This window comes from Homarus americanus, unplaced genomic scaffold, assembly GCF_018991925.1.
Source record: "Homarus americanus isolate GMGI-L3 unplaced genomic scaffold, GMGI_Hamer_2.0 scaffold53233, whole genome shotgun sequence".
NCBI lineage: Eukaryota > Metazoa > Arthropoda > Malacostraca > Decapoda > Nephropidae > Homarus > Homarus americanus.
This window is the reverse complement of record NW_024751660.1, coordinates 2952731-2980495: the sequence shown is the minus strand read 5'-3', so window position 1 is coordinate 2980495 and position 27765 is coordinate 2952731. Positions and strand designations below refer to the sequence as shown.

The window sequence follows — 27765 nt, the reverse complement described above, 5'->3', positions numbered from 1 at the left end:
AAACAATTTTGCTAAGGGAATACTAAGTTCTTCCTTACATTCCATGAATCTATCTTGAACAATGTGTGATTCAGACGAACGAACGAGAGAGAGAGAGAGAGAGAGAGAGAGACACACACACAAAGGTAACACGTAAAAAATAAAAGTATAATATTCGCTTGACTTAAATTAATAAAAAATAAAAAAATAAAGCTGAAAACCTTTTCTTGGAGAATCTTATGTGTGAGCGTGTGTATAAGTTACGATACAGTGTTATGGCCACACCTACACGGATCATCCTTAACTCAGCCTCTACCTTCTGCCTCACTATTTCCCAAGCCTCGACCCAGCTTGTACCCAATCCCACCCAGTCAGTCACTCCTCAGAGCTGACAGTCATGACTCACCCACTCAGCCTGCAGCGTGAGTCAGGTCTGCAACTATTTGGAATGACTACTTTAATTCCCCTTTTCTCCTCCAACCTGGCTGCTATATGAGTGCTGAACTAACTTTAAAACTTTTCAACTTAAAGCTCTTCAAAACTAACTTAAGACGCCTGGCAAGACCTCTACGTACCCCAACTATACAAGAGGGGCAGGCACACATACCTACCTACTTTACCAGCCATGTATGTAATTTATAATCTTTGCAATAAATGGCCGTGTATTTTAAGAAGAGTTTACACATATGTCCTACTTTACTTTCGCAATATTTTCTACTGAGTATCATAACTAATAATAATAATTATAATAAACACAGTTGGAGAAGAGAAAAGGCTGGACTATCAATTTATTAACCTACTGCCGTCAATAGAATGGAAAGTGTGTAATAATAATAATAATAATAATAATAATAATAATAATAATAATAATAATAATAATAATAATAATAATAATAATAAATGGTTTATTGAAAAAGTTTGCAGCCCTAACCCAACCCATAACCCACCCAGCACGAATTTTTTGTCACTTTTAAAACTTGTACAACGAGATGCTGCTGTGAGGGAGGGAAGGAGGAGCCAGTGATCACCACCAGTATTACCCAACCCTGCCAGCTAAACAAACACTGAGACAAGAGAGCTGTAGAGTGCTGACCTGATGCATACCTGTACTCATTAACACTACGTATATATTTTTTTTTACGGGATTAGCCCACCCAGGCACAGGTCACTGACCCACATCAGGGCCTGGAGGACGAAAATATAATAACAACAACAACAACAACAACAACAATAATAATAATAATAATAATAATAATAATAATAATAATAACAATAATAATAATTAGTATTATGATTATAATAATTACAAATTAATAACAAAATACTAAAAATAAAAATAAAATACTAAAAAATAATAACCATAAATACATACAAAAACGAAAAAAATAAATCAAGAATGAGAAACGATATACATTATGTATGTTGTGTTGTTAAGGTAGAAGAAACAATTGAGGCCCTGCAATTGTGTGTAAATAATGCAGAAAGTCAGATCAGCAACCTGCGATTTGGTCACAATGTTTGTGATGTCATAAGGCAGCAAGGTCTACCATTAGACAACACATTATGCTTCCAATATCCTCCCAGGCGGTAGTACCTCCCTGTTTGATAGCTGCCTACTACCTATAAGGATTACGTTGGGTATGGTTTGGTTAGGTATGGTCTGGTTAGGTTTCGTTTGGTTAGGGTTCGAGTGGTTAATATTACCTATAACTCACTATTTTCACTCCAACATCAACGTAACTAAGACGGCACTTGAAATTTCTTACTATAATCGTTATTTTTATTATATAGCAATAATCAATACAATCTATCGTTAAACATTAATTAACGTAGTCAACAAATCACCACTCATTAGACTCAAAACATCATCATAACAACTACAGGATGAAGGTAAACACATGTACACGTCTTTCATGTAAGTTCAATGAAAGCAGTGTGTGTGTGTGTGTGTGTCATAAAATACATCAACAACACATTATTAATAATCTATACATCTGATATCGAAGGGCATTACTGGATTGAGTCGTGGTGCTTATTTTCTACTCCAATAACATCATCTCGGTTTAATATAGTAATGTCGATTCAATGTGAGGTTTGCCCCTGGTGCGTGCGCGTGTGTGTGGTACTATCAACAAGCCACACCAACTTTTCCTCAAACCAATAATGGTCGGGATTCGTCAATACTCCAAATGTCTCCTCGTTTTGGTTATGTAATTTTTCGTATCAAATCAATTACAATTACTTTGAGGGTGGACAGGAAGTGCAAAGTGTTAAAGACGGAAAGAAGGTAAGGTGAGGTAGATAGATGGATGAATGAAAACCCTCGTCAAACAGGTATAGTATCGCCTTAACAACAACTTTCTCTCTCTCTTGGCAACACTGCATAACCGGTCCAGTGCTTTATGCTGGGTATGTATGTATGTGTACGGTAAGTGTTATTGAACCACACACACATAACTTAACAACATTCAACACAGCAAATAACTCCATATAACACAGACTAGTCACCAATAACGACATAGGAAGGTTAGTGTAGGAGTTTGACGACCCGTGAAACTTTAATTATCTACATCGGTGAGACACTTACTGGTTAATTATAACATTTGTCTGATAATTAATTACCCAGTGTGAAAAAAATATAATGGAATTTGGGTTAATTAGTGATGATGCCTTGTAGAGCATTGTAGAGAGTGTTTATAAAGTCCCTTGATGTGTTCGGGTTAGAATTCAACTTGTGAAATAAGCTACAGGAAGGGGTACTAATCTTCAGGTGACCAGACTACGCATTCATTAAATTATGATTATACAATTATCATCATCACAGTGAATGTTATAATGAGCAATGAAAATGTACGATACTAAACGATAATATTTCATCACTACGAATCGAAACACTTTGTAACGGATATCTTAAAAATTATATATAGTAAATAAAAAATTCCTCCAGTGGTTAGGTTAAATAGGTATAAATTTTACCTAAAACACTAAATACAGTTAATCATAGTTTATTAACACGGATTTACAGTCAGTTCTCCTGTTCTCGTGTCAGCTTTGGTGTCGGTGTGATCGTCAGCTGTTTGTTTACATGTAGAGGCAGCCATGTTGTGACGTCATATCACGGATTAGTAACACCAACAAAACGGATTGATTTTTTTTTATCAATGTCCGTTTTTTTTCGCCTCACACGAAGCACCCGGATTTTTCGCTACAGATAACGGAATTAGAGATGTTAACAATGTATAATAAGTCATTGACTATATAAATTGGGTGTGGCCTTGTTAAATTTCCTTATTAAATTGGTGTGTGTGACGTTACTTCCTCTCCACGATCTCACCACCAGGAACAGATACATTGGCCCCAGCGAGGTAATAAGTGTATGAACAGGTGTCAACGAGAGCACACCTGTGGGCACTAACAACCCCCAACGAGGGCACACCTGTGGGCACTAACAACCCCAGAGGTGCCAATTACCCCCACCACGGGGTCACTAACTCACTCACCTCTCCTATCACCCCCCCCCTTCCACTCTCACCTTCACAGCTCCTAAACACACGAGTGTATCTGATCTATGTGAGATATTAACTACCTTAACCTAACCTAACCCTCCACTGTGTTAGGTTATGTTACTCGTGTGTTAAAATAAGCTGTTGGGGTTTGTTATGAATATTACTCCTACAGTCAGGATGTGAAAACGTATCTCACACACACACACACACACACACACACACACAAACACACGATTCTTAAAAAAAATAAAACTTTATTCGGGTCAAACTAATCCCTTTAACAAAGTCTGAAAATACAACATAATATTCTGTAAACAATATATGCTGCCAACACTCGTGACGTCATGATCTAGTGCTTCAAGTATATAGTGAAGTAAAGCCCCCCCCCCTCCCCTCACTCGGCTGAAGAAGTCAATGACTCACGCCACGCCACCACCCTCTCACCCTGCAACCAAGACCCGTGACCTCTTCTCTCAATCCACCACCCCCATGAAGTGTGTAGGGGGGATACACAGTAAGTTTCCCCAATATAATTAATGCCAAGGCCGAGGGGAGTTAAGTGAGTTTCACCACCTACCATCACCTGTTACAACCCGCTATTTTCCTCCTCACCTCTCTGTGTACTACCCTCCCCCCCCCCCCCCACACACACGTTATAACTTTTCCACAACTACTAGCACCACCGCCACCAACAATAACAACCACCAACCACCACAATAACACGGTCGTAAGTCACCATCGATAATATAGTTAATATAAGCTGAAATAAAGTCATGTCACCTAACCTCACGTTGAAAATTATATGGAGTGAGTTATCGGATATTCTGAAGACCTGACATTCCTGCGTTCCTGCGTGCGTATGTGTGTGTGTGTGCGTGTGATATCATATTTCTCACCACGAGGCAAAAATGTCACCCTCGTTCACACGCTTTCATCCACCACACTCCACTACACTATCACAACCACCACACACCACACCCACCACACACTCCACTACCACACCACACTACACTATCACAACCACCACACACCGCACTACCACACCACAGCCACCACACTACCACACCACACTACACTATCACAACCACCACACTACCACACCACAGCCACCACACACCACACTACTACCATTGCACCATTACCACATCACCTTATCAACGATTACCAAACACACCACAACACACCACACCCTTTCTACCACACCACACCACACTAGTATCTCCTGTGTGTGTGTGTGTGTGTGTGTGTGTCACGGTCGACGGGGCTCTATCATTGGATCGTGTTCTTGACCCTAACAGAGAACGGACATCCTTCCCTTAACTCCACTACTGTACTGTGTTGGCCGGCGCTCCATTAATCCCAGCTCACTACGCCATTAATCCCAGCTCACTACCCCATTAATCCCAGCTCACTACCCCATTAATCCCAGCTCACTACGCCATTAATCCCAGTTCATTACCCCATTAATCCCAGCTCACTACGCCATTAATCCCAGTTCACTAAGCCATTAATCCCAGTTCATTACCCCATTAATCCCAGTTCACTACGCCATTAATCCCAGTTCACTACGCCATTAATTCCAGCTCACTACGCCATTAATGCCAGCTCACTACCCCATTAGTCCCAGTTCATTACCCCATTAATCCCAGTTCATTACCCCATTAATCCCAGCTCACTACGCCATTAATCCCAGCTCATTACCCCATTAATCCCACCTTACCCCATTAATCCGTTCATTACCCCATTAATCCCAGCTCACTACCCCATTAAACCCAGTTCATTACCCCATTAATCCCAGTTCATTACCCCATTAATCCCACCTTACCCCATTAACCCCAGTTCATTACCCCATTAACCCCAGTTCATTACCCCATTAATCCCAGTTCATTACCCCATTAATCCCAGTTCATTACCCCATTAATCCCACCTTACCCCATTAATCCCAGCTCACTACCCCATTAACCCCAGTTCATTACCCCATTAATCCTACTTCACTGGTTAGGGTTAGGTTAGGGGTGTCTAATCTTCACAAGTGACTACCACTGCAAAAACTGAACCAAAAACAGTAATTAATACGTAGTGAGAATTAAAGGTGTGGTGTGTTGTGATGTGTTGTAGTGTGCTGTGGTGTGTTGTAGTGTGCTGTGGTGTGATGTGTTGTGGTATGTTGTAGTGTGTTGTGGTGTGTTGTGATGTGTTGTGGTGTGTTGTGATGTGTTGTAGTGTGTTGTAGTGTGTTGTGATGTGTTGTGGTGTGTTGTGGTGTTGTGATGTGTTGTAGTGTGTTGTGTGTTGTAGTGTGTTGTGATGTGCTGTAGTGTGCTGTGATGTGTTGTAGTGTGTTGTGATGCGTTGTAGTGTGCTGTGATGTGTTGTAGTGTGTTGTGATGCGTTGTAGTGTGCTGTGATGTGTTGTAGTGTGTTGTGATGTTGTAATGTGTTGTGGTATGTTGTAGTGTGTTGTAGTGTGCTGTGCTGTGGTGTGTTGTAGTGTGCTGTGATGTGTTGTAGTGTGCTGTGATGTGTAGTGTGCTGTGATGTGTTGTAGTGTGCTGTGATGTGTTGTAGTGTGCTGTGATGTGTTGTAGTGTGCTGTGATGTGTTGTAGTGTGCTGTGATGTGTTGTAGTGTGTTGTGATGTGTTGTAGTGTGTTGTGATGTGTTGTGGTGTGTTGTAGTGTGCTGTGGTGTGTTGTAATAATAATAATAAACGGTTTATTGAAAAAGTTTGCAGCCCGAAGGCTGAAAATATACATTGGACATAAATGACTTATTACATACATTGGTGGTTTAACAAAAGCCTTCATTAGAGAAAGGTGAAGGAACATACAGTGAACATACAGATTAATGTTTACACACGTAGATCATGTTAGCTGAGGTGTTGAACAGCAGACACGTGGTGTAGTAACTCCCTCACAGATGGCGTTATGAGGAGCATCACGTGGAGTACTAGTTCCCTCACAGATGGTATTATGAGGGGCCTCATACAGATGGTGTATGAGGGGCCTGATGTGGTGTAGTAGTGTGTTGTGATGTGTTGTGGTGTGCTGTAGTGCTTACTGGTGTGTAGCTGTGGGTTGAGCAGCGTGGTGCCAACACACTGAGCCAGGCAGCACCAGCGTGTGAATGGTGAAAGCGATAATACGAGATATTTTCTTGGAGATGTGAATGACCTGACCTTACCCCCCCCCCCACCCCACACACACACACGTCTTTCTTTCTCCCTGTTTACATACACCCATCAATTTCTAAGACCTCCTCACACAATAAATATAAACATAATCTATACATAATTTCCTTCACCTGTACACACACCTGTCATTACCACAATATACCTGACACCTGTTGTACCTTATCGCAAGTTGTTGAGACTATAATTAATTCATGTAAATACGAATTATTTTCACTTTTTTTTTCTTGAATTTTACATTTTTTTTTCGATTTGATATGAATGAATTTTTATGTATATTTACCACAAAGACAGCGCCTATGAGGATCACCTGAAGATTAGCCCCCCTCAGTTTATTTTACCTGGCAATTAAATATCCTTATCCTACCTAGGGGGAGGGTTAGACTAGGTTAATGTTTGCTAGCTTAGGTTAGGTTAAGTTAGGTTAGGTTATGTTAGATTAGGTTAATGTTTGCTAGGTTCGGTTATGTTAAGATATGTTATATTAGGTTAATGTTTGCTAGGTTAGGTTAAGTTAGGTTATGTAAGATTAGGTTAATGTTTGCTAACTTAGGTTAAGTTAGGTTAATGTTTGTTAGGTTAGGCTAAGTTAGGTTATGTTAGATTAGGTTAATGATTGCTAGCTTAGGTCAGGTTAGACTGGTTTAGTATTAGGCTAGGTTAATTTCCGTTCAATCATGTTAGGTTAGTTTTTATTAGATTAGATTACCGGCAGGATGTTTAACCACAGGCAAAATATGTTCCAGGTGAACCAAAGACAACATGACACAACGACCAGGTGAACGGAGACGACCCCGTGGATGGTGTGTGTGTGTGTGTGTGTGTGTGTGTGTGTGATGTGTGTGTGGTGGTGTGTGTGTGTGTGTGTGGGATGGTGTGTGTGTGATGGTGTGTGTGTGATGTGTGTGTGTGTGTGTGTGTGATGGTGTGTGTGTGTGATGGTGTGTGTGTGTGTGTGTGATGATGTGTGTGTGTGTGTGTGGTGTGTGTGTGTGTGGTGTGTGTGATGGTGTGTGTGATGGTGTGTGTGTGTGTGTGTGATGTGTGTGTGGTGTGTGTGTGTGTGTGTGTGTGTGTGTGTGTGTGTGTGTGTGATGGTGTGTGTGGTGTGTGTGTGTGATGGTGTGTGTGTGTGATGGTGTGTGTGTGTGATGTGTGTGTGTGTGTGTGATGTGTGTGTGTGTGTGTGGTGTGTGTGGTGTGTGGTGTGTGTGGTGTGGGTGTGTGGGTGATGGTGTGTGTGTGTGATGGTGTGTGTGTGTGTGTGTGTGTGTGTGTGTGTGTGTGTGATGGTGTGTGTGTGTGTGTGGTGTGTGTGTGTGATGGTGTGTGTGTGTGTGTGTGTGTGTGTGTGTGTGTGTGTGTGTGTGTGTGATGGTGTGTGTGTGATGGTGTAATAATAATAATAATTAACGGTTTATTGAAGAGCTTGGCAGCCAGAAGGCTGAAAATATACAATTACATATTGGGGAATGGGTTACGAATTACAAATAATATACAAGTAACATAAGTGACACAAATAAGACATATAATAACTAGATGGGGAAAAGCTCAAACTACAGTTCATTTCAACATAGTGACAGTGTAAGAGCAGTGTTTACTGGGAGTGAATACACTGATTTATTACAAGTTATTGATAATTTTTACAATGGTTGGGACTGGGCTGTTCTTATAGCGATCAGTTCGTGCACGTATGGGCTGGATGCGGTTGTGGTGTCGAACAGCAATTCTCGGACAAGGATCTCCAGGTGGTAGTAGAGGCCTAGAGTAATGGAAGGAGGTGGGACAATGTCGGAGGAGAGGTTGATGTGCATAACCATGGTCTTGGTATGGTTGATGGTGACATGGTTGTTGGTGGCCCAGTTTTGGAGACTGTTCAATAAATCCTGAAGGGCGGTATAGTTGGGAGCAGAATTGTTGACGCTGATCCCAATGGTGGAGTCGTCGACATATTTCCAGCGAGCAGGGGTTTCTCTAGGGCATCATTGATGACATAAGGAAGCAGAGTGGTCCCATCTTGGTGCCTTGGGGGACGCCACAGGTGAGTGACTGAAAGGTGTGTGTGTGTGTGATGGTGTGTGTGTGTGTGTGTGTGTGTGTGTGTGTGTGTGTGATGTGTGTGTGTGTGTGTGTGTGATGGTGTGTGTGTGTGATGGTGTGTGTGTGTGTGTGGTGTGTGTGTGTGTGTGTGTGTGTATCTCCCTACCCCTACCCTTACCTCTCTCAATCGTCTCTAACCTCCCACCTCTTCTCTCTCTCAGGAAACACACACACACACAGGATCTCGTAACCGTTGAAGCTAAATACGGTATTGATTTGTGAACCTGAAGAGGGCGGCTGAGACTTTAACCCCGATCTCGAACACGGAACCGAACTTAAATCCCACTTCTCCCTAAGCAACCAGAGAGAGAGGCGTATCCTCAAAACACTGGGAATGGTACAGTACGGTACTTCGCGTGACGCCGGGAGCACGATATCAAAACTCCCGCTCTCACCCAACTCCCCCCCCACCTTCCTACCAAGACACCCCCACCACAAGGCAACGAAATCCAAGGTTGCCATGACGACCAAAGCGTCAGCACGCCACCACCACCACCCAACCAAACAACGCTACCACTACCACCATCACCACTCACCATTATCACCACCCACGTCACCACGACTAGTATTCCTTGTGACAACTTAAGTACGACAATGACAAGTAGAAGAGAAAGACACTGCTACCATAAGTGACACAGGGGGTAAAGACACTGCTATACTAACCCCCTCCCCCACCCCCGTCTGAATAAAAATCACCATTTACCAGAACGATTGAATCACATAAGTTTCCACGAGTATTTCCAGCTAGTGACGTCACGATTTACAGCCAATAGAGAGAGAGAGAGAGAGAGAGAGAGAGAGAGAGAGAGAGAGAGAGTCCCACCTCGGCAGTAACTACACTACACTAGAATGGACACGAGCCAAGACCCTGGACGGACGAGGAACACTTCCACTATCCAGCGTCTTGGAGGAGGAAGTGGAGAAGAAGAGGAAGAATCTATATCACCTGAAGATTAAACACACTAATTAGACCTACGCCACCCCTCCCACCCACAGGTAACGTTAGGGTGGTTAATCTTCAGGTGAATTAAGATGAGGAGGGGAAGGGGGGGGGAGAAGAACCCTCATGTGACTCCACTAAACATCTTAATCTTGAGTCACTAAACATCTTAATCTTGAGTCACTAAACATCTTAATCTTGAGTCACTAAACATCTTAATCTTGAGTCACTTAACATCTTAATCTTGAGTCACTAAACATCTTAATCTTGAGTCACTAAACATCTGAATCCCTTCGTCAAGTAATCACTTAACCTCACCAGGTACCAACACAACCCACACTCAGGTAGAGAGAGAGAGAGAGAGAGAGAGATATGGTTCGCTTTAGGTGACTGGGTAGACCTTGGGCACATGGGTGAGAAGATAGTGGTATAGGGGTGAGGGGGGGGGGCTTGGGGCATCTCATACCCAGGTGAAAAAGAAGAGAGGTCAATACACGGTGCCACTATAAGATGACCTTCACCTTTAGACTCGGGTATCTAATCACTGTTGGTGGTGGTTAGTGCCCCCTCCCACCACCCCCCCCCCACCCGCCTAAGACCCGCCACCACCCTCACTATGGTAGTCCTGTAGCCTCTATTATTAGCCTTTACCCCAAACATTGTCGCCCGCCTCCCCTCTACCACGACCTGCTCCCCCCTCACACACACACACTTTGTTTTTCTCACTTATATGGCAGAGTAGTGTGTGTGTGTGTGTGTGTGTGTGTGTGTGTGTGTGTGTGTGTGTGTGTGTGTTGCCTCCTCTCTCAAGTCCTATTCCACTCTCTCTCTTTCTCTCCCTGGTGTCTAAGTATGAATATTGACATGATAAAATTATTCAGTACAGCGGAAGAGAGGGAGGGATGGGAAAGGAGGGTTGAAGGAAGGGGAAGAAGGGATGGGGAGGTGAAGTTAGGGGGGAGGGTGAAGACTTGAGGAGGAAGAGGAAGGAAAAAAAAGCTGGGAGGGGGAGTTAAGAGGGACAGGAAGAGTGGGTGGAAGGGAAGGGAGGAGTGAAGTTGAAGGGCATCCATCACTTTCCTCTTCCTCGTCCCGTCCCCTACACGGTAAAGAGGGTAACGGTGTAATAGAGGTGTGTGTGTGTGTGTTCACCTGTGTGTGTGTGTTCACCTGTTTTCCCCCACACCTGAGTTGCACTAACCTAACCTAAACCAACCCAACCTAGCTAGGTGGATCTTGGTAAGTGTCAGTGAGTCAACCCAGTATCAGCTTGTTGCTATATGACCAACGCTTATAAACAACCATCCGATTGTTATGTAAGGAAACCCACTGCATCCCCCCTCCCCCCCCCCACCACCAACCCAACGCTCTCAGAATGCACAAACACATCCCCACCACAATGAGAGCGCACCTCCACTCCACTACCCCACCATCAGAACGCACCTCCACCCACTATCACCATCAGAACGCATCTCCACTCCACTACCCCACCATCAGAACGCACCTCCACCCACTACCCCACCATCAGAACGCATCTCCACTCCACTACCCCACCATAAAAACGCACCTCCACTCCACTACCCCTCCATCAGAACGCAACACACACACACACACACTATCAAGCAAGAGCTGACACACGCACCCTGTTCACCAGTCTCACTGTTGACATTAACACACTCGCCATCAGCTTTTATTTACACACAATTGTCATCCACACATTCTTGCAGGCTACCGCCACATTCATTCACAAATCCATCATCAACTTTACTTAAAAAAAAAAAAACCTAGAGTGTGTGTTTTCTCTTGCTAAAATTAGTATCGCCAGCTGTCACATCATACAGTAGCCATCTCCACCTAAACCTTGGAGGTGTATCAATGTTAAACACTCTGATTACATACCCAGGGAGGGAGGAGGGCAACAGTGACGGGGTTCATCCACCGACTGGCCCATCTACCGACTGGCTCATCTACCGACTGGCTCATCCATCAACTGGCTCATCCATCAACTGGCTCATCCCTCAAGTTTGCTTGTTCACTTTACACTTTCTCCCACCTCCTGGCGACCTACACACCTGCTGCACATGTCATCCCATACATACACCTGTCCTCCACCACACTCAACACCTGTCCACCACCATCCCTACACCTGTCCTGCACCAGACCTACACCTGTCCTCCACCACACTCAACACTGTCCTCCACCACACTCAACACCTGTCCACCACCCACCACGTGAACACCACACCACCTGCTGTCTCCATGACCACTGACCAGTCCAGGCCCGGGCCATCAACTGTAAACTATAATAATTTGTATGTTCAATCATTGTTCCTTCTTCTTCCAGTAATGAAAGCTTTGTTAAGCGACCCACCCACCCCATGTCTTTGTATGTAGCAAGTCATTTTTGTCCAATGTATATTTTCAACCTTCGGGCTGCTGAAACATTCCAATAAACCGTACATTATTATTATTATACTACCTTCACCTGTCCACTACCATACCTACACCTGTCCTCCACCACACTCTGAACCCCGACCTTAGGGGATCCTCGTGGGCCGCTGTCAACATAACCGAACACCAACTAATAATAACTGAACCTTGGCTACTATAGTGACCAATTTCAAACATGTAGTCAAGGTGATGGGTCTGTCACTTCTCAGGTCGTCCACAGCAAGTAACATGAGACAGTAACAGTAGCATTAGTGGCGTCAGTAACAATTAGAGTGGCACCATTAACTCAGGAACGGTGATGGGCAGACGGTATTATAGAGCTGGCTGTCTGTCTGTCTCACCACCACATGTAGACCAAATGTGTGGTGGTCCTCTACTACCCCCCCTCACACACACACACACACATATACATACATACATACACACGAGAATTTATCAAAAACGGAAACGAACATGGCTTCAGGAAAACGACAGGGGGAGCTTTCCTCATCTCCTCACCAGGATGTAGTATGCCTGCTACAATAATCACCAATCTGACTTCTCGCCAATCTTGTATGGAGTCCCCCAAGGTTCCATTCTCGGTCCAGTACTGTTTTTGCTGTACATAAACGACATAGTCCACGCCAGTTCACTCAAAAATACAACTTATTTGCAGACGAAAGTAATCTCTATGCCAGCAACTCAGACCTCAATTCCTTGATGAGAACTATGAACACTGAATTAACTAAAGTCAGGACCTGGTTAATATGTAATAAACTGACCTTAAACCCTGAGAAAACCCACTGCACGATCTTTCACAGAAAGAAAAACTTACCCCCAGACTTGGACCCCCTGTACCTCGGTAATACAGTCCTCAGACGCGAACAAAATACTAAATTCCTCGGAGTTATTGTTGATGAGAAACTTAACTGGAGAAACCACATATAAGCCATCCACAGTAAAGTCAATAAACAGTGCGGTATCATGTATCACACTCGACAGTCACTCACTCTCACAGCAATGAAAGAAATCTATCATGATCTTGGGGGGCCTCTGGCTCTTCAAAAACACAAACTCTGTGCGGAAAATGACCTGCTTGAAAAAAATAAAACCCAGATCACACAAACGAAAAATTTGCTATATTGAAAATTTTAAAATTCGAAGATATTAACACCTACTGCTGTGCCCTCTTTGTTTACAAATCTATCAATCACTTGCTTGACAATAATTATTTCCAGTTCCGGAATAATCAGAGATACAACTTAAGGCACCCAAAGCTACTAAGACCACCCCCCATGCGCTCCTCTCAGTCCCAGACCTCCATAAAATATTGCTGTGTGAAGGTGTGGAACAACTTACCCCCACACATCCGAGCAAAGACTCATCTCCCTTCCTTTAAATCATCTCTTAAAAAATATCTTATGTCTAAGTGTTAATATTTCTTGTAACATCTACTATATTCACAGTACCTGCTTTTATTGTACCATCAAAACCGATTAATCGGAAATTATCATGTAAATAGATAAGCAATTACCATTGCAATAAACATAATTGCCAACTAGACATAATCCTGACAGCTCTGTCCTCTTGTTCAACCTTATTACAGTACAACCCATGTTGTACTGCTCCCCCATTATACTTATGTTTTTCAATTCCACTGTAATTTATGTATATATAAAAAAATAATACAAAAATAAATAAATAAATAAATAAAATTAATAAATATTGAAGTGATAACCGCAGTAACATTATGAGATGTTCTTATTACTACCATGCTATTGTACTATTCCAGATGATACTAAATGTTACATAATACTTCCTTGAGATAAATATATAGTATATATCAGGTGCCTCAGAGAGAGCTCAGGTTCTCAACTGGCTCAGCCATGTTAATATTGTCATTATTATCCACTCTGTATCTGTGTTTTTCTGGCTAAATAAACTGATTCAATTCAAAAGCCTCTCACTGGGGAGGGGGGGGAGGGTATACAACGTGCCAAGAATTTAAATGTCCTTTGTCTTGAGGGGTGGAGCGGTTGGGGTAGTACACTGACACATCTCCCCTGCCAAATACACTGTAGCACATCCCAATCACTTGCCAACACACTAGATCACATCCAAACACCTACCAACATACTAGAACACATCCCAACTCATGAGAACACATCCCAACACCTACCAACTCACGAGAACACATCCCAACACCTACCAACTCACGAGAACACATCCCAACTCACGAGAACACATCCCAACTCACGAGAACACATCCCAACACATCCCTGTACCTACCAACACACACACACCTGCTGCCCGGTAGCACAAGGTGAACACTGTGGGCCACATACCTCAGTGAACACGTTCCCACACCGCGAGGAACACGATACGGTACCACCAACAGCTATGATTGGTTAGCTGTGATGATTGGTCAGACCCACTCTAGGTAATCACATGATCTCGCCTCATCATCATCAGTCGTTCACTTGATTCGCAAATATATAAATAAAAGTGTTTCTCAAACTGGGGGGCCACGGTAAGATTTTAAGGGGGCCATGGCGGGCTAGTGTAAGTAATATATGTTTGGAGAAATGTGGAAACTCTGATTCAACTTATTTGGGTTTTTTTTTGTTACTTTGATTTTTTTTCTTCATAATACCAATACGGTACAGTTTTGATATTTACATAGTACACGTACAGTATGGTGCTGCAGCTAGTTTTTCATTTCCAACGGATTCGCTCAGATTGCACTATTCTAGGTCCTGTCGGGGTGACGGGCGCTGGACTAAGTCACTTATCTCACATAAGAACATAAGGAGTCTGCAATAGGCCGGTTGGCCTGTGCATGGCAGCTCCTGTCGAGAGTTACTACCACTCTCTATCATCCATGAATCTATCTAGCCTCCTTTTAAAACTTTCCAGCGTTCCAGCACTTACTACAAAGTTGCCAAGCTTGTTCCACTCGTCCACCACCCTATTTGTGAACCAGTTCCTTCCTATCTCCCTCCTAAACCTAAACTTATCCAACTTAAATCCGTTGCTCCGAGTCCTATCCTGCTCGGATATTATAAGAACTTTATCTATATCCCCTTTATTGATTCCTTTCACCCACTTAAATACTTCTATCATATCTCCCCGCACTCTTCGTCTTTCTAGGGAATACAAGTTAAGTTTCTTTAACCTATCCTGATATGGAAGGTTTCTAAGTCCCGGAATTATTTTCGTCATTCTTCGTTGCACATGTTCCGTACATGTCCGTGGTCATCGCTTTACAAGTGGTGATCAGACCGAATGTTCTCAGTCTGGCTCAAGATATCATTAGGAAAATATGTGAGTGTACTGTGAGTGGACTGTGTGTGTGTGTGTGTGTGTGTGTTTTACGTGTGATTACATTGGCATTTTATGTATCTTTACAAACATAAAGGCAAGGAAAGAAATGTGTTTCACCACATGGATTGTATTCGTGCATTTATTGACAAACTCCAGAACTGGCAAAGGAAAGTCAGTGCAGGAAATGTTGCCATGTTTGAGAATCTCTCAACTGTTCTTGACGAGATGGAAGAGGATCATCTACTTGACCCATCACTCAAAAAATGAAATAATTCAACACTTGAAATCCTTGGAAAGTGAGCTAAAAAGGTACTTCCCAGAATTCGAGGAGGAAGAAGGGAAATTGGTGAGGAGTCCTTTCTCTGGCACTCTTGATATTGCTGCCATTCTCGACGATGTTTAGGACGAAGTCCTTGATCTCATGAACGATTCTGCTGCCAGAGACCTCTATGAAGAAAAATCTCTGACTGTATTCTGGTGCTCAATGTATCAGTCATATCCAAAAGTTGGTGAGATCGCACTTCGAGTCCTCTTGCCATTCTCTACTACTTACTTACGTGAATCTGGTTTCTCCACCTTCTTCAAATAGAGAATAAAAGCCGAAACCGGTTACATGTGGACCCAGACATGAGATGTGCTTTATCAGTGACTCAACCTCGAATCAGTCGACTGACTGAAAGGAAACAATGTCATCCATCCCATTGAACTGTAACAAAATATGCATTCTGTTTGATGATTGAAAACATTAAAATAAAGGAAGAGAACCAAAACAGTTTATTTTGATCATTATTTGTGAGGGGCTTGGGAGAGAACTGAAGGGGGGACATGTTGAGAGTTCCTCGTGGGGGATGATGTGAATAAGTTTGAGAAACACTTTTAGGTGAAAAAAGCTAATGGGAGGAAGGGTTAATCTTTACACTACTCTCTAATTATTTCTTAATCTTATTGTCTACACACACACACACACACACACACACACACACATACACACACACACACCAATTATAAGGTATATCTAATGAATTTTAAGACTTATTATTAACAAACTAAAAACAAAACAAAACTACACCCTAACAAGAGTAAAATTAATAAAAATAACCCAAATTTGCTCCGTAATGATACTCAACCCCCCAAAGTCATGTATCAATCAGAATCAAAACATTTCTCTATATATTTCACATCAGTTTTAAGTCTCATGTCATACTTAAGCGTCAGGTAGGCAAGAGTCATGTTACACCGCCTTCAGTGTCACGTCTTTAAATTAAATAAACACGAGTGTCATTTAATCCTCATCAGGTATGGTATAGTCAGGTAACCTCTCTCTCTCTCTCTCTCTCTCAATAGATGGCACACGTCGCCCCAAGCATTAAGTTTCAGGATTAGAGGTAAAAAAAAAAAAAATTAAAATAAAGATCGGGATAAAAAGGTCTCTCTCTCTCCACTCCTCTATATATCTTAACAGTTTCCTTTGAACAAACACACCCGCGACACCTGTAAGAAGGACACCTGCCTGCCCACCTATGCCCGCCCTCGTCACACACATACACAGGTAGAAAGTTTAATGGTCAGGGTACGTGTGACAGCGAGGGCATCACTTTGGAATACGTGTTTTATATTAGTGGAAAGGCCAATCAGGGTGGGCAGGTGACGTGAGGTTAACAATATGAGTGATGGTTGATGGTGTGGGTAGAAGAAGAGGTAATGGTGTGGGTAGAAGGGGATGTAGTGGTGTGGGTAGAAGGGGAGGTAGTGGTGTGGGTAGAAGGGGAGGTAGTGGTGTGGGTAGAAGGGGAGGTAGTGGTGTGGGTAGAAGGGGAGGTAGTGGTGTGGGTAGAAGGGGAGGTAGTGGTGTGGGTAAAAGGGAGGTAGTGGTGTGGGTAGAAAGGAGGTGGGTAGAAGGGGGGGGTAGGTGTGGGTAGTGGTGTGGGTAGAAGGAGGTAGTGGTGGGTAGAAGGGGGTAGTGTGGGTAGAAGGGGAGGTAGTGGTGTGGGTAGAAGGAGGTAGTGTGTGGGTGAAGGGAGGTAGGTGGTGTGGGGAAGGAGGGGTGTGGGTAGAAGGAGGTGTGGGGGAAGGTAGTGGTGGGTAGAAGGGGAGGTAGTGGTGTGGGTAGAAGGGAGGTAGTGGTGTGGGGGGGGAGGTAGGGGTAGAAGGGGAGGTGTGGTGTGGGTAGAAGGGGAGGGTGGGTGGGTGGGTGGGTAGAAGGGGAGGTAGTGGTGTGGGTAGAAGGAGGTAGTGGTGTGGGTGGTAGAAGGGGAGGTAGTGGTGTGGGTAGAAGGGGAGGTAGTGGTGGGGGGTAGAAGGGTAGTAGAAGGAGGTAGTGTGTGGGTAGAAGGAGGTAGTGGTGTGGGTAGAAGGAGGTAGTGGTGTGGGTAGAAGGGGAGGTAGTGGTGTACACATACTCAACCTGGCACAGACACCATGGATCCCACCACCTGCCGACTCAGAGAGAGGCCGGCCGGGAGTACTGTAACTATAGTGTGTTGGGAGGCGAGAGTTGCATCAGGCGAACTGGGGGGGGGGGCAAGGCGGCCGTGTTGTCACCCTCACCATGGCCCTCTTTTCCCCCATCCTCACAACAATAAGTTTTAAAAAGCAGTGTATAGACCTCCCACTATATCATGAATGAATTATACAATACCAGGATAGTGTTTCATTCTCCCCACCACCTCACCTTCACTACACACAGCGGACATACCCCGACCTTATGAGCAACAACACCGCCCCTACACCCTCACCACTCGTTAATATTCAGTGGAAGGTGACCACATAACTGAACTGACACGTATATACCCTGTCGAGGAGGGCTACCCACAACATGACTATAGGGATCACCTGAAGATTAAGCACCCGAGTATATTTCACCTGTGGAGGGGGGGGGGGTGGATAGGTTAGGGTGTTTAATCATTAGGTGAAAAATACTGGGGTACCTATTCTTCAGGTGATCCGATTACTTGTGAGTCTTGAGCCATATACACAGGTGGCAGGCATGCCGCTAGAGCCACAGGTATAAGAGGGTTTATTACCAGAGTCAATACCCACTACTGCACAGATACTGTAGAGGTGAGGAGAGGTTTCACATGTTAGGATTAGAAGACACAACACCGCGATCTTCACAACACCGCGATCTTCACACAACACCGCGATCTTCACATAAGATAGGTTAAAGAAACTTAACTTGCATTCCCTAGAAAGACGAAGAGTGCGGGGAGATATGATAGAAGTGTTTAAGTGGGTGAAAGGAATCAATAAAGGCGATATAGATAAAGTTCTTATAATATCCGAGCAGGATAGGACTCGGAGCAACGGATTCAAGTTGGATAAGTTTAGGTTTAGGAGGGAGATAGGAAGAAACTGGTTCACAAATAGGGTGGTGGACGAGTGGAGCAAGCTTAGCAACTTTGTAATAAGTGCGGGAACTATGGAAAGTTTAAAAGGAGGCTAGATAGATTCATGGATGATAGAGAGTGGTAGTAACTCTCGACAGGAGCTGCCATGCACAGGCCAACCGACGTATTGCAGACTCCTTATTTTCTTATGTTCTTATGTAACACCACGATCTTTACGTAACACCGCGATCTTCACACATCAGCCGTGTACACATATTTCACCCCCAAATGAAATGATTAATATAATGAATGTCTTTCGCCTCAAATTGGTACATAGATACATACATTCCGAGTAGTGTTGTGTATGTATCACGACTTACACAGTTTGTCCATTTAAGTGTTTGTTTACATAAAAAAAAAACACATTTGAATTCCCGTTTGTTGTCTCGGTGTTTGATTAAATGATAGTCGACAGAGAGCACGTGTGTGAGAGGTCTTCAAGTTCTTACCCGTGAATAATAAAGCGAGACCCCCTACCCCCCAAACACACACTGGTGACCTGCACGTTGTCCTTAAGTCTTAATGGTCAGGATCCAGCCAGTGTGTGTGTGTATGTGTGGTTGTGCCTTACACTCGGTCATCTCAATAACACAGCCACCGAAAAAAATAAAACACCTCAGGAAAATAAGTCAGTAAAAATATGTCACAGGAATAAAAGAAAAAGGTCACAATTTTGAAAGAAAAAGGGTCATATGTTAGGTTAGGTTGGGTTAGGTTATCAGTTGGTGACTATTAATATTCCTACATTAACATCACCGACACTACCCACACTACGAGGATAAGAAACAAGGCTCCTATGACAGACAGATAGATAGACAGACAGACAGACAGACAGACAAAACAAAGCTCCTATGACAGGCAGGCGAAACACGAGCTGGATACACTACACACTGGAGAGGCTTAGTAAATTATTTTATCATGATATCGTCCCATACCTACCTACCCATCTACCCACCTATCTACCTTCCTATCTATCGCGGTTAGTAACTTAAGGCCAACAAATAATATCTATCTACCCACCATCTATCTATCCACCTACCTACCTATCCAACTACCCATCTATCCACCTACGTATCTATCCAACCACCCATCTGTCCAACTACCTATCTATCCAACTACCCATCTATCCACCTACGTATCTATCCAACTACCCATCTATCCACCTATTTACCTACAACATTACAGGTAAAATATTCATCACAGGTGCACTTAACTCCCCCCCCCCAAACAAGACAGTGAAACAGGTACAATAAAGTGTTGATATTTATACCTATATATTATTATTATTATTATTATTATTAACGACTCTGGTGTTTAAAGGGTTCACAACAATAAACTCTCACTCTCTGTCTCTCGCTCGCTTTTTCACTCTCACACACACTCTTTCACCCTCCCCACACACACTCTTTCACTCTCTCCCTCACACACATTCTTTCACTCACCTCCCCACACACTCTTCACCTCCTCTCCCCACACACACTCTTCACTCTCCTCACACACCTTTCACTCACTCTCCCTCACACACACTCTTTCACTCTCTCCCCACACACACTCTTTCACTCACTCTCCCCACACACACCTTTCACTCACTCTCCTCACACACTTTCACCTCTCTCCTCACACACACTTTCACTCCACCTCCCCACACACACTCTTTCACTCCACCTCCTCACACACCTCTTTCACTCACCTCCCTTCACACACACTCTTTCACCACTCTCCCCACAACACTTTTCACTCTCCTCACACACTCCCACACACCTCTTTCATTCACTTCCCTCACACACACCCACACACTCTTTCATTCACTCTCCCTCACACACACACTCTTTCACTTACTCTCCCTCACACACTCTTTCACTTACTCTCCCTCACACACACTCTTTCACTCACTCTCCCTCACACACACTCTTATTACTCCCTCACACACTCTTTCACTCTACTCTCTCCCTCACACACACCTCACCACCACACCATCCCTCTCACACACTCTTTCACTCACTCCCTCACACTCTTCACTTCCCCACTCTCCCTCACACACCTCTTTCACTCCTCTCCCTCACACACAACTCTTTCATCTCCCTCCTCACACACACCTTTCACCCCTACTCTCCCCCACACACTCTTTCACCACCTCCCCACACACTTTCACACTCCCCTCACACACACACACCCCCTTCACCCCACCTCCCTCACACACCTTTCACTCACTCTCCCCACACACACACCTTTCATCCACCTCCTCCCCCACACACACCTTCCACCTCCCCACATCACCACCTCCCTCACCACACCTCACTCTACCTCCCCACACACACCCACACCCTTTCACTCCCCACACACTCTCCCCCTCACACACTCTTCCCCACCTCCCCACACACACTCTTTCACCACCTTCCTCTCACACACACTCACCTCCCTCACACACTCTTTCACCACACACTCCTCCTCACACACACTCTTTCACTCACTCCCCACACACACCTTTCACCCACACAACTCTTTCACTCACACACACTCCCCTCTCACACACACTTTCATTCACTCTTCCTCACACACTCTTTCACCCTCACACACTTCACTCACTCTCCCCACACACACTCTTTCACTCCACTCCTCAAACTTTTCCACCCACTCTCTCTCACACACCCTTCATCCACTCTCCCCACACACCCTCATTCACTCTCCTCACACACACTCTTTCATTCACTCCCTCACCCACACACTTCTCACCACCTCCCTCACACACACACTCTTTCACCTCACTCTCCCTCTCTCCACACTTTCATTCCACCTCCTCCTTATACACACTCTTTCACCCCACACACCTCACTCATTGTCCCCACACACACACTTTCACTCACTCCCCTCACACACACCCCTCTTCTCCTCCCTCACACACCCTCACTCCCTCCTCACACACACTCTTTCACCACTCTCCCTCACACACCTTTCATTCACACACACTCTCCTCACACACACACTCTTTCACCACTCTCCCCATACACCTCTTTCACCACACAGACTCTTTCACTCACACACTCTCACACACACTCCTTTCACTCACCTCCCCACACAGACTCCTTTCACCACTCTTCCCCACACCTCACCCACTCTCACACATTCTCACCACTCTCCCACACACTCTTTCACTCACTCTCCCTCACAAAGACTCTTTCACTCACTCTCACACACACTCTTTCACTCACTCTCACACACACTTTCATTCACTCCCCACACACACTCTTTCAGTCCCTCTCCCCACCCACACACTTTCACTCACTCTCCCTCACACACACTCTTTCACTCTCTCCCTCTCTCACACACTTTCATTCACTCTCCCTCATACACACTCTTTCACTCACACACCTTTCACCATTGTCCCTCACACACACCTCACTCACTCTCCCTCACACACACTCTCACTCACTCTCCCTCACACACACTCTTTCACTCACTCTCCTCCACACACTCAGTCTCACTCTCCTACTCACTTTCTGACGTAATAATTAATGTTTCGAAACACCTGAAGATTAAGCACCATAATACTACTTAGAGGTGAGGTTAGGTAAGGCTAGGGGCCAGACTAGGGGGTTAGATTAGGCTAGGGGGCTAGACTAGGGGTTGATTAGGCTAGGCTGGGACTAGGGCCTGTGTTGTTCAGCTTGGGTTGGACTTAGGCTGATTAGGTAAGTTTAAGAGGAAGAATCTTCAGGTGATGCAATGTTTATATATGTTTATGCTGTATGAATGTTACAAAAATTAAATCAACCGAACCTACCATATCCTAACATAACCTTACATGACTAACCTAACCTACCATATCCTAACATAACCTTACATGACTAACCCAACCTAACCTCCAACGTAAACCAGAACCTAACATAACCTTACATGACATGACTAACCTAACCTACCATATTCTAACATAACCTTACATGACTACCCTAACCTGACCAAATCTAACCGATCCTAACCTGACTTGACCTAATCTTACATAACTAACCTGACCTGACCTTACATAACTAACCAGACCTAACCTTACATAACTAACCTAACCTAACATCCCAACCAGACCTGACCTAACCTTACATATCCTAACCTGACCTAACATCCTAACCTGACTTGACTTGACCTAACCTTACATAACTAACCTAACATCCCAACCAGACCTGACCTAACTGAATCATGGTTCGATTCACCTGAACATTAGGCACCCCTAGCTTACCTTACGTGATAATTTAAACCCGCTAACCTAACCTAAACTCTCCAGGTAATTTAGGGTGTTTAATCATCAGGTGAAATTAACTGAGGGGGTGTTTAATCTTCAGGTGATCCATATCTCGTAGTTAGGTGTTTCTGTGTCCTTAACTGACAATACAACAGGTCATCTAACTGGGTACATCACATTAAGTAGCTTCACCGTACCTATAATGGTTCAAATATTCGAGTTACAGGGGAGGTAGGGGGAGGGATCAGCATTCGAACCTTTGTGTAACCGAATTTCTATATCTAAATTACTTACTTACAGGTATCTCCCTCCCAAGACCACCTCCAGTTAATGAGTTTACCTGACACCATGGGGAAGCTTCGAGTGCTATGAAAAGACATAACATCAGTACAGGTATAATATAAATCCCTAAGACAAGGGAACATTACACTAATTATTATTCGTTTATGTTGTCTTGGGCCGGGCAGGACTCTCTACACGTTCTTCCCGGGATCCACTACTTTCATTACAACACTAAATCAACACTTGGAACAGTGATTCACCGGCCGGTCCACTTGTGCTAGTTTTCCATTGGCACATTACATCCAACAACTGTATCTGATCATTCCTCCTCCGCCGTGGGTGTTTCTATCACGACATGTACCCAACTGAGTCACACTGGGTGATAACTGGCACGGCAACGATCATGTTTACATCTTAAGGCAGCACAAGAGCCAATGTTTCAATAATCGTATTAAAGGAAGCATCACGTACGCACCCTACCACCACAGCTTATCCCGGCACACTGGTCTCTCTACCCGCTCTGGCGCAGTGTGCTGAGTGAGGAGCGAGCGTCGGACTCGGCAGTGTTGCCACCAGTACCACCACCACCACCAGCGCTCCTGCCTTGGGATGGGACCGTGGAGAAGCGGCTGGCTGGTTGGGGGAGCACAGTCCGCCTGCCCCCGGCCAGCCAACACAGCAGACCGGCCGGGGCCTCACATGCCAAACATAAATATTACGTAACAGTACCCCTGCTTACCTACTGCTTACGCAACACAATCCCTAACTAAACATAAATTATGAATAAACCAAAAATAAAATGCTAACCAACATCCGCGACAAACTATAAACATCTTACCAGACAGAAACGTTCCAAACAAGACAAGATCGATTTACCTACATGTTATTCCGGCCACGAACCTTCCCTACTACACCACACCTTAACCTTATCTTACACGCACTCAACACGGTAAATAATAATCAGTCACCAGTCAAACCACTTTAAAAAAACGTGACTATTAACGATAAATAAACTTAGGAACCACCAAAAATAAACCTCGGTAACTGAGCTGTGTATATGACGAGTCACTTCACCCTGGGCAGTGGAGGAGGGGTGGCGGGCACAAGTTGCTATCAATCAATATACTCAAACTGAAGCCATATTGACAACAGCGTAATATCTACCACAACACACTGCCATTTCTACCACACTGACTCACCACACTACCACAATGACTCATTACCTGCCATCCTACCACACTGACCCACAACACTACCACAATGACTAACCACACTACCTCAATGACTCACCACACTACCACAATGACTCACCACACTACCACAATGACTTACATTACCTGCCATCCTACCACTGTTACCACCCTCAATGACTCCACACCCACAATGACTCACCACTCTGTTGACACATTCACCTGCCATCCTGCACTGACCCACCACCACACTGACTCACCACACTACCACAATGACTCACCACACTACCACAATGACTTACATTACCTGCCATCCTACCACACTGACCCACCACACTAACACAATGACTCACCACACTACCACGATGACTCACATCACCTGCCATCCTACCACACTGACCCACCACACTACCACACTGACCCACCAAACTACCACAATGAATCACATTAACTGCCATCCTACCACACTACCACAATGACTCATCACAACCACAATGACTCACATTACCTGCCATCCTACCACACTACCACAATGACTCACATTACCTGCCATCCCACCACACTGACTCATCACACAACCACACTGACTCAGCACACTACCACACTGACTCAGCGCGCTACCACACTGACCCAGCACACTACCACTGACTCACACTACCACACTGACTCGCCACACTACCACAATGACTCACCACACTCCCATACTGACTCATGACTTAGCACACTACCACACTGACTCACACACCATCAACCACAATATTACCTGAGATCTACACGAGAGAGAGAGAGAGAGAGAGAGAGAGAGAGAGAGAGTGTGTGTGTGTTTATCCAATCCAATACTTTCCCTATTAATTATCTTCCTCTGGTCAATCTAAATCCCGCTTACCCAAATTATAAATAAAATCCCACCTTCGTGCAATTTAATCATGCTCACACTCGTCCCGTTAATCAGTTTTAGTGCATACCTTCTCCTATATGCTCCTCCCTCCCATATGTTACAACTTTCTTTTGCTTCCCGTCCCATATGCTCCTCTTCCCATACTCTCCCCCTGCCATAAACTCACCCCATTCTTTCCACCCCCCATACCCCCCCCTCATGTATACCTGACTTTCACCACAAATGACGCTTCGTGAAACAACGGGTCACTGACACGAGCCCCTCCTCCTACATAAAGACAGAGACAGACAGGCTTGGCACTTGACATTATTAAGAACCTACCACACCTTTACCATTAACAGGTGAACTGAACAGGTAATCCATCCGCCCTCCTTACACTCCTCCTACTTTATATTCCTGCTTATATTGTACCACCAAAACCGTTCTATCAGAGATTATCACCTAGATAGATAAAAATTACCATCGCGATGAGTATACTTGTCAACTAGAAATAATACTGACAACTCTGTCCTCTTGTTCCACCTTAACCATCTTCGCCGCGTTTCCTGCACTTGCCATTTTATTATGGCTACCGCCAGACGATTTTATTCAGCTTAGGGTAACCTGCCGCGGTGAAAGGGTTAATACAACCCATGTATTACTGCTTCCCTCCCTTACCATATTTATGTATAACAACACCACTGTAAATTATGTATATACTTATAATATAAATGTTAACAAATAATAAAATAAATAAATATCGAAGTGATAAACCGAGATAACATTCTGACATGTTGTTATTACCACCAAGCTATGTGTACTATTCCAGATGATGCTACATGTTAGTTAATACTTCCTGAGATAAATGTACAGTATATATCAGGTGCCTACAAGAGAGCTCAGGCTCTCAACTGGCTCAGCCGTGTTAATATTATGATTTTGATCGACTCTGTATCTGTGTTCTTCTGGCTAAATAAAGTGTTTCATATCAACATCATAAAACTTGCTAACACAACCAATGGCCACTCAGATACTCACATCCACAGATTAAGTCCAAGTTTAAAATATAAATCAGCAATCTTTCCTTCGTACAGAATCCTTGCCTAACCTAACCTAACCAATCATATAGTAAGTTCGTGTTTGTGTACTTCACCTTATCACCAGAAAGGTTTAAACCCCCTTATATCCTCAAAGATAACGACAGGTAGATGTTATTGGATTATCTTGGACACACACACACACTATTTGGGAGGGTGCCGCCAGTGCCAGCCCGGTGCCACCTGATGTATATGAGTGGGTAGGTAGGCAGTGGCACTCTCCAACACACCTGTAAGATTCAAACCCATTGCCTACCTAACCCCACCCCCCCACAACATCTGGTCATTTCCACTGATAATGACTAACTCTACAGAGGGAAATGAAAGCCTGGAGATGTCTAGTACAGTACGTGGAGGGTTGTTTTGGTGTCTGTGTACGTATTTATCACTTCTCGTACATGTGTGTGTGTGTAGCTTATGGTTGAGATACGTACACAAGCCCTTGCCAGGACGGAGAAAGCCGAGTTATAGGTTGGCAGGAGCAAGGTAACACCCAGCCACTACTACCACCACTACAACTACCACAACTACCACCACAACTACTACCACCACTACAACTACCACCACCACTACAACCACTACAACTACCACCACCACCACCACAACCACCAACTCCACCACAACCACCACTACTACCACCACTACAACCACCTTTACTCCACCAAACTACAACCACCACTACCACCACACCACTAACCACTCAACTAACCACCACCCACCACCACCACTACAACCACCACCACCACTTGCAACCATCACCACCACTACAACCACCACCAATCCAACCACCACTACTACCAATTCACAACCACCACTCACCAACCACTAACCACCACCACTACAACCACCACCACCACCACCACCACAACCACCACCACAACCAACCACCACCACCACTACAACCACAAACCACCACTACCAACTAATTAACCACCACCACCACAAGCACCACTACTACCACCACCACAAACCACCACCACCACTTCACCACCAACTATCACCACACTATCACCACACCACCACCACTACAACTGCCACCACCACTACCACCACTACCACCACAATTACTCACCACTACTACCACCACTCACAACTACTAACACCACCACCACCACTACCACTACTACAACCACTACAACCACCACCACCACTACAACTACACCACCACTACAAACCACTAACCACAACTACCACTACCACCAATTCACAACTGCCAATTACTACAACCACCACC

At 44.3% G+C, this 27765-nt stretch overlaps 1 protein-coding gene across 5 annotated transcripts in view; it reads right to left on the bottom strand.

The window, feature by feature from the left end:
- Nucleotides 1–27765, bottom strand: part of LOC121854787 (glycerol-3-phosphate acyltransferase 1, mitochondrial-like) — a 90618-nt gene that overhangs the window by 26323 nt on the left and 36530 nt on the right. Inside the window, exon 1 of one of the 5 annotated variants that reach the window (XM_042349570.1) lies at nucleotides 23843–23984. The exons of 2 other annotated variants lie outside the window; for them this stretch is intronic. The gene's annotated coding sequence lies outside the window, so the exon portion shown is untranslated. Of the gene's footprint in view, nucleotides 1–23838; nucleotides 23985–27765 lie in introns of those variants that run through there. 2 more of the 5 variants (XM_042349568.1, XM_042349569.1) reach the window with 2 other exon arrangements.